Consider the following 6,398-nt stretch of genomic DNA (forward strand, 5'->3'; position numbering starts at 1 on the left):
TCAGACGCCGACGGATAGTACGGGTTGACACTGTTGTAGCCTCGGACTGCAGGGCAGCTTGAACTTGTTTGGATGTTAGTCGAGGTTCTTTATCCACCATCCGCACAATCTTGCGTTGAAATCTCTCGTCAATTTTTCTTTTCCGTCCACATGTAGGGAGGTTAGCCACAGTGCCATGGGCTTTAAACTTCTTGATGACACTGCGCACGGAAGACACAGGAACATTCAGGTCTTTGGAGACGGACTTGTAGCCTTCAGATTGCTCATGCTTCCTCACAATTTGGTTTCACAAGTCCGCAAACAGTTCTTTGGTCTTCTTTCTTTTCTCCATGCTCAATGTGGTACACACAAGGACACAGGACAGAAGTTGAGTCAACTTTAATCCATGTTAACTGGCTGCAAGTGTGATTTAGTTATTGCCAACACCTGTTAGGTGCCACAGGTGCTCTTTCAGCTGCTCATAAAACCCGGCCCTGTAATCCGGACCCATTAAATTCCTCTGAGCACTATGTGCGCTGGAGCCTGCTTCTCCGGATCCTACATCACCGAAGCATGGCACTTCGAGGACACATACCTCCCGTCCACGATCTGTCCGGCAGCAACCTTACATACACCCCCCCTCTGTCCAAAGCCGTAGGGCTTGGCACCTTCTGTCACCATACAATAAACCCTTGACAAGGCAGCGGCATTCCCATGTTGTTTCCCAGGCCTATGCTCTACCCGGAAACTAAAATCTTGTAGAGCCAGGAACCACCTAGTCACTCTGGCATTGTTTCCCTTCTTTTCTCGCATCCACCTCAATGGGGCATGGTCTGACACTAACCTGAACCTTCTACCTAATAGGTAATACCTCAGAGTGTTTAACGCCCACTTAATGGCCAAACATTCTTTTTCTACAATGGAGTAGTCCTTCTCACAAGCGGAGAGCTTCAGACTGAGGTATTTTACAGGGTGTTCTTCTCCGTTAATCTCCTGGGACAAGACTGCTCCCAGCCCGACATCCGATGCATCCATCTGGACCACAAACTCCTTGGAGAAGCTGGGTGCCACCAAGACTGGTTGTTTACAGAGGACCAGTTTCAATTCCTGGCAGGTCGCTTCTGCTTCCGGGGACCACTTGGCCATAGCTGACTTCATCCCTTTCGGAAGATCCATCAGTGGGGCTGCTATCAGGGCAAAGTTAGGGACAAATCTTCGATAGTAGCCCACAATGCCTAGAAACGCCATGACCTGCTTCTTCGAGAGGGGCTGTGGCCAGTTCAAGATCGCCTCGACCTTATTTATTTGTGGTTTTATTTCCCCTCTACCAACCATGTACCCTAGGTACTTGGCTTCCTCCATCCCCATGGCACATTTCTTCGGGTTGATAGTAAAGCCCGCCTTCCTTAGGGCATCAAGTATGGCTTGAACTTTGTCCAGATGACTTTCCCAGTCCTGGCTAAATATGACGATGGCATCTAGGTAGGCCGCTGCATACTGTTTGTGGGGTGCTAAGATCCGGTCCATGGCTCTCTGGAAGGTGGCCGGAGCTCCCTTCAACCTAAACGGCATCCTGACGTATTGGCGTCGAGAAGGCTGTCTTCTCCTTAGCCTCTTTGGACAGGGGAATTTGCCAATATCCTTTGGTGAGGTCCAGAGTGGTGATGTACCGAGCGGGTCCTAGCCTTTCGATAAGCTCATCTACCCTAGGCATTGGGTAGGCGTCGAACTTTGAGACCTCGTTCAGCTTCCTATAGTCGTTGCTAAACCGCCATTCCCCATCTGGTTTCGGCACTAAGACTATAGGACTGGACCATCCACTTTTGGACTCTTCAATGACTCCCAGGTTTAGCATCCGCCTTACTTCTTTAGAGATCACCTCTCTGCGGGCTTCGGGGATCCGGTATGGTTTTAGATTGACGCGAACATGAGGCTCTGTGAGAACCTCATGCTCTATGACCTGAGTGAGTCCTGGCAACTCCGAAAACATGTCTTTATTTCGCTGTAACAACTCTTTGCACTGTTGCTTTTGGGCATGTGACAGTGACTCTGCCACCTTGACCTCTTTCACATCGGCCTCAGCCTCAGCCATTAAACAGGGAGCTTCCGCAGGCTCTCTATCTTGCCATGGCTTAATCAAGTTAACATGGTAAATTTGGTAGGGCTTCCTCTTCCCTGGTTGGTGGATCTTAAAGTTGACTTCCCCCACTTTCTCTACCATCTCATAGGGGCCCTGCCACTTGGCCATGAACTTGTCTCCACTGTGGGACTAGCACAAGCACTCGATCTCCTGGGTTGAACGATCTCACCCTGGCCGACCTATTATACACCCTGGACTGTGCCTCTTGTGCCTTAAGGAGGTGCTCCCTCACAATGGGCATCACATGGGCAATCCTCTCTTGCATCTGGGCAACGTGCTCCACCACTCTCCTATAGGGAGTGGTCCCAGCTTCCCAGGACTCTTTCTCCACCTCCAGGAGTCCTGAGGGTGTCGTCCATAGAGTGGTTCAAACGGGGAGAAACCTGTGGAAGCTTTGGGAACTTCCCTCATGGCGAACAACATATAGTCCCAGTCTCCTTTTCCACTGCTTTCCTCAACATTGCTTTCAAGGTTTTGTTAAACCTCTCTACCAGTCCGTCCGTCTGGGGAGAGTACACGGAGGTTCTCAGTTGTGCAATCTGCAGTGTCTTGCACAATTCCCTCATGACCTTCGACATAAATGGAGTTCCTTGGTCTGTTAGGGTCTCGTTAGGCAACCCAGTTCTTGAAAACATGTGGTCTAACTCCCGGGCTATACACCTGGTGGAGGAGTTTCGTAGTGGTACGGCCTCCAGATACCATGTAGCATAATCTAATACCACCAGGATATACTGATGCACTTGGGCGGACTTGACCAGAGGCCCCACTAGATCCATTGCTATGCGTTCGAATGGAACCTCGATGACTGGTAGTGGCACTAGGGGACTGCGGAAGTGGGCCACTGGGGAGGTTATCTGGCATGTGGGGCAGGAACGACAATAACTCTATATTTCTCTATAGCAACCTGGCCAGTAGAATCTTTGGAGGATCCGTTCTTGAATCTTGTCTGCACCCAGGTGACCACCCAACACATGAGAATGAGCCATGTCTAACACCCTGCGTCTATAGGGCCCTGGCACCAGCAACTGTTCTATTACCTCACCCCTTGGCTTGGTTATTCTGTACAGCAAATCCCCATTCACAGCAAAATGAGGGAACCGAGTGTCAGCCCCCGGTTCCTGAGGCACCCCATTTAACACAGTAACATTTTCAAAGGCCCCTTTCAGAGTTAAATCCCTGAGTTGGGCAGTTCCAAAGTTTCCCTCGGACACCTAAAGCTCAGGGTTATTGGACTCAGGGGATGCTACTTCAGCCTCATTGCCCACCAGCACACACATGGGAAACTCATCTACTATGTTCTGCGGGTAAGTTTCCTTAGGGGCGATCTGGCTGTCGTCCAAGCAACCAGGTGTCCCCGCTTTCCCCCACATTTCCCAGAATAATGCAAAGTAACGTCCAATTATTATGGGATGCAATAGGTCCTTAACGACCGCCACTTCATGAGATGTGGTGCCACAGTCTGTGTTTACATCCACCTGGGCCACAGGATAGTTCTTAGCGTCCCCATTGATACACCGGACACCCACCACCTTCCCAGAAACCAGCCGATGAGGGAGTGTGGCCCTTATCAGGGTCACCAAACTTCCTGAGACCAATAGTCCAGAGACTTGTGCCCCGTTAACTGACACTGAGCATGCCTGAGGGCCCTCGCCATGTTGATGAACCGCGCTGCAGGCGGGGTAGGCAAAATAAGAGCAACGCCGGCCCATGTTACAGTCCATTGGTTCAGAGGTTATGGGACACCGGGAGGCAATATGGCCAGGGGTATGACATCTCCAACACACTATATTATGGGGTGGGACCTTGGGCAGCAACTCAGACCCCTCCTGAACTCTAGGATGCCCCCCAGGTGTGGCGCTAGCTCCCTTCTTTTGGGTGTCCGCCACCTTTTGGGAACCCCAGTATTGAGAGGCTACGACCCCTTGTTTTCCCAACCGCCTGGTATCTTTCCACCAACCCCACCAAGTCATCAGCATTATAGGGATCTCCCTGGCCAACCCAGGATTTTACCGACTTCGGGAGAGAGTGTATAAACCTGTCTATAACGACCTCTATCTCATATCATAGGACTATCTATCATCTATCTATTATCTATATGACGCGCCCCCTGGGCCATGGGGCACCCGGGACCGGACTTCAGTGCAATGCTGGGAGTAGTTGTGGCGACCTGGTCCCGTGGCTCAGGGTGGCCAGACCAATATTGTGGCAGTCTCTGTATCAGTATAATGCAATGTCCGACTACTCCACCCGTGGATTGCGGTCAATAAGAACCGCCGCTGCTGAGCAGACCTCTGAGGCTGATGTTGTGAGGGCAGCAGAGTGTAGTATAACTCCCCACGGGAGGAGTATAGCCTCAGGCTAGTGAGTGTGGATGATAGGAGTGATGGTACACGAGCGCAGCAGGAACGACTCAGAGGCTTTGCAGTGCAGTTCAGGGTCTTTACTGATGGTGATAAGGCAGACCCTCCCGGGAGTACTGGCTAGCATAAGAGGCCTGGTCAGTCTGTGAGCAAACTGGAGTTCCCCTGGCCAGGTGGAGTTGTAGTCCTCCCCGACTATCTGCACTCTTCCTGGCTACCTTGCTGTAAGCGAGTGGAAGTAGCCCACGTCCCTGAGTGTTCCGTGTGGTGCTCACCTGTATGGCTGGTGACTTGGGGCCTTCTGATAGCCCCCGCTCCTCGATTGCAGTGCTGGTCCCTTGCTCGTGACTGAGCCTCCGGGCTTCTATGGCCAGAGGACTTGAAATCCCCTGCCGGCGGGTTTCTGCTGCTGGGTATATATAAGTCCCCCAACCTCGGACTCCTGTGTCCGGTTCTCAGAGTCTTCTGCCAGGACGAACTCCGCTTAGCTCAAGTCCCTGGTCTTCAGCTCCTGCTCCTACAGAGCTCCTCGCTGTTACTTTCCCTGTGTCTGGAACTAACTCCAGGCTCTGACTTCACTAACCCCGCCCCAGATCCAGTTTATATAGGGCAGGTTCCTCCCCTATCTGGTCTGGGACAGGAGGTGTTGCATGTTTAAGGGCTCCGAACCAGGAAACCTCCCACTTGCTCTCAGACATAATATTTCTATTACAGTGGTAACCAGACCCCTGGGGTGCCACATATCCATCTATCTATCTCATATCTATCTATCTATCAATCTCATATCTATCTATCTTCTCCACTTTTTATCTGGTCTCAGGTATGACTTTCATATTACCCACGACTGTTACTTGCCACAGGTGAGTTTTAACGAGCATCACATGCTTGAAGCAAAGTTGTTTTTCCACAATTTTGGAAAAGTGCCAACAATTTTGTCCGGCCCATTTTTGGAGTTTTGTGTGAAATTATGTCCAATTTGCCTTTTTTTCCCATTTTTTTGTGCTGTTTCAATACACACAAAGGAAATAAATATTATAACAAATGTATAACAAAACATGTGTAATTGTAATAATTTTCTGGGAGAAATACTTCACTTTCTGGAACAATCTCAAGGTTGCTAAACACTTCCGGCCATGACTGTGTGTATATATGGGCCCTCAATAAACCATCCCTCTCAACGAAAAGGCCACAGCAAGGGTCAGGAATCGGTGGCCTTCCCTCTCCGAATCTTAGGGAGAGACGGTTGTGCTTCCAGCATCCACCTAGGCTGCCACCCCAGTGGAACTAATAGCAGGGTAGCCAACTGTCCAGAAATTCTTGGACAGTCCATAAAAATAGGGCACTTTTTTCCCTGTCCGTAAAAAAAAATGTGATGCGTCCATAATCTTTCTGAAGCTGGAGAGACTTGTTCAGATGGAGGGAGATGTAGGGGCATCATATTGTTTATAGGGAGATGTAGGGGCATCATATTGTGTATAGGTATCATATTGTGTATCTGCATGTGTGGGGACATCATACGGTGTATATGGAGCTGTGAGCACATCATACTGTATTTAGGGAACAATGAGGGAATCATACTGTATACAAGGAGCTGTGGAAACATAATGCTGTGTAAAGGGTCTGTGGGGTCATCATCTAATATACAGTACAGACCAAAAGTTTGGACACACCTTCTCATTTAAAGATTTTTCTGTATTTTCATGACTATGAAAATTGTACATTCACACTGAAGGCATCAAAACTATGAATTAACACATGTGAAATTATATACTTAACAAAAAAAGTGTGAAACAACTGAAAATATGTCTTATATTCTAGGTTCTTCAAAGTAGCCACCTTTTGCTTTGATGACTGCTTTGCACACTCTTGGCATTCTCTTGATGAGCTTCAAGAGGTAGTCACCGGAAATGGTTTTCACT

This window comes from Phyllobates terribilis, unplaced genomic scaffold, assembly GCF_046119375.1.
Source record: "Phyllobates terribilis strain yellow unplaced genomic scaffold, ASM4611937v1 Scaffold_254__1_contigs__length_2825407, whole genome shotgun sequence".
In the NCBI taxonomy this organism is placed as follows: Eukaryota; Metazoa; Chordata; class Amphibia; order Anura; family Dendrobatidae; genus Phyllobates; species Phyllobates terribilis.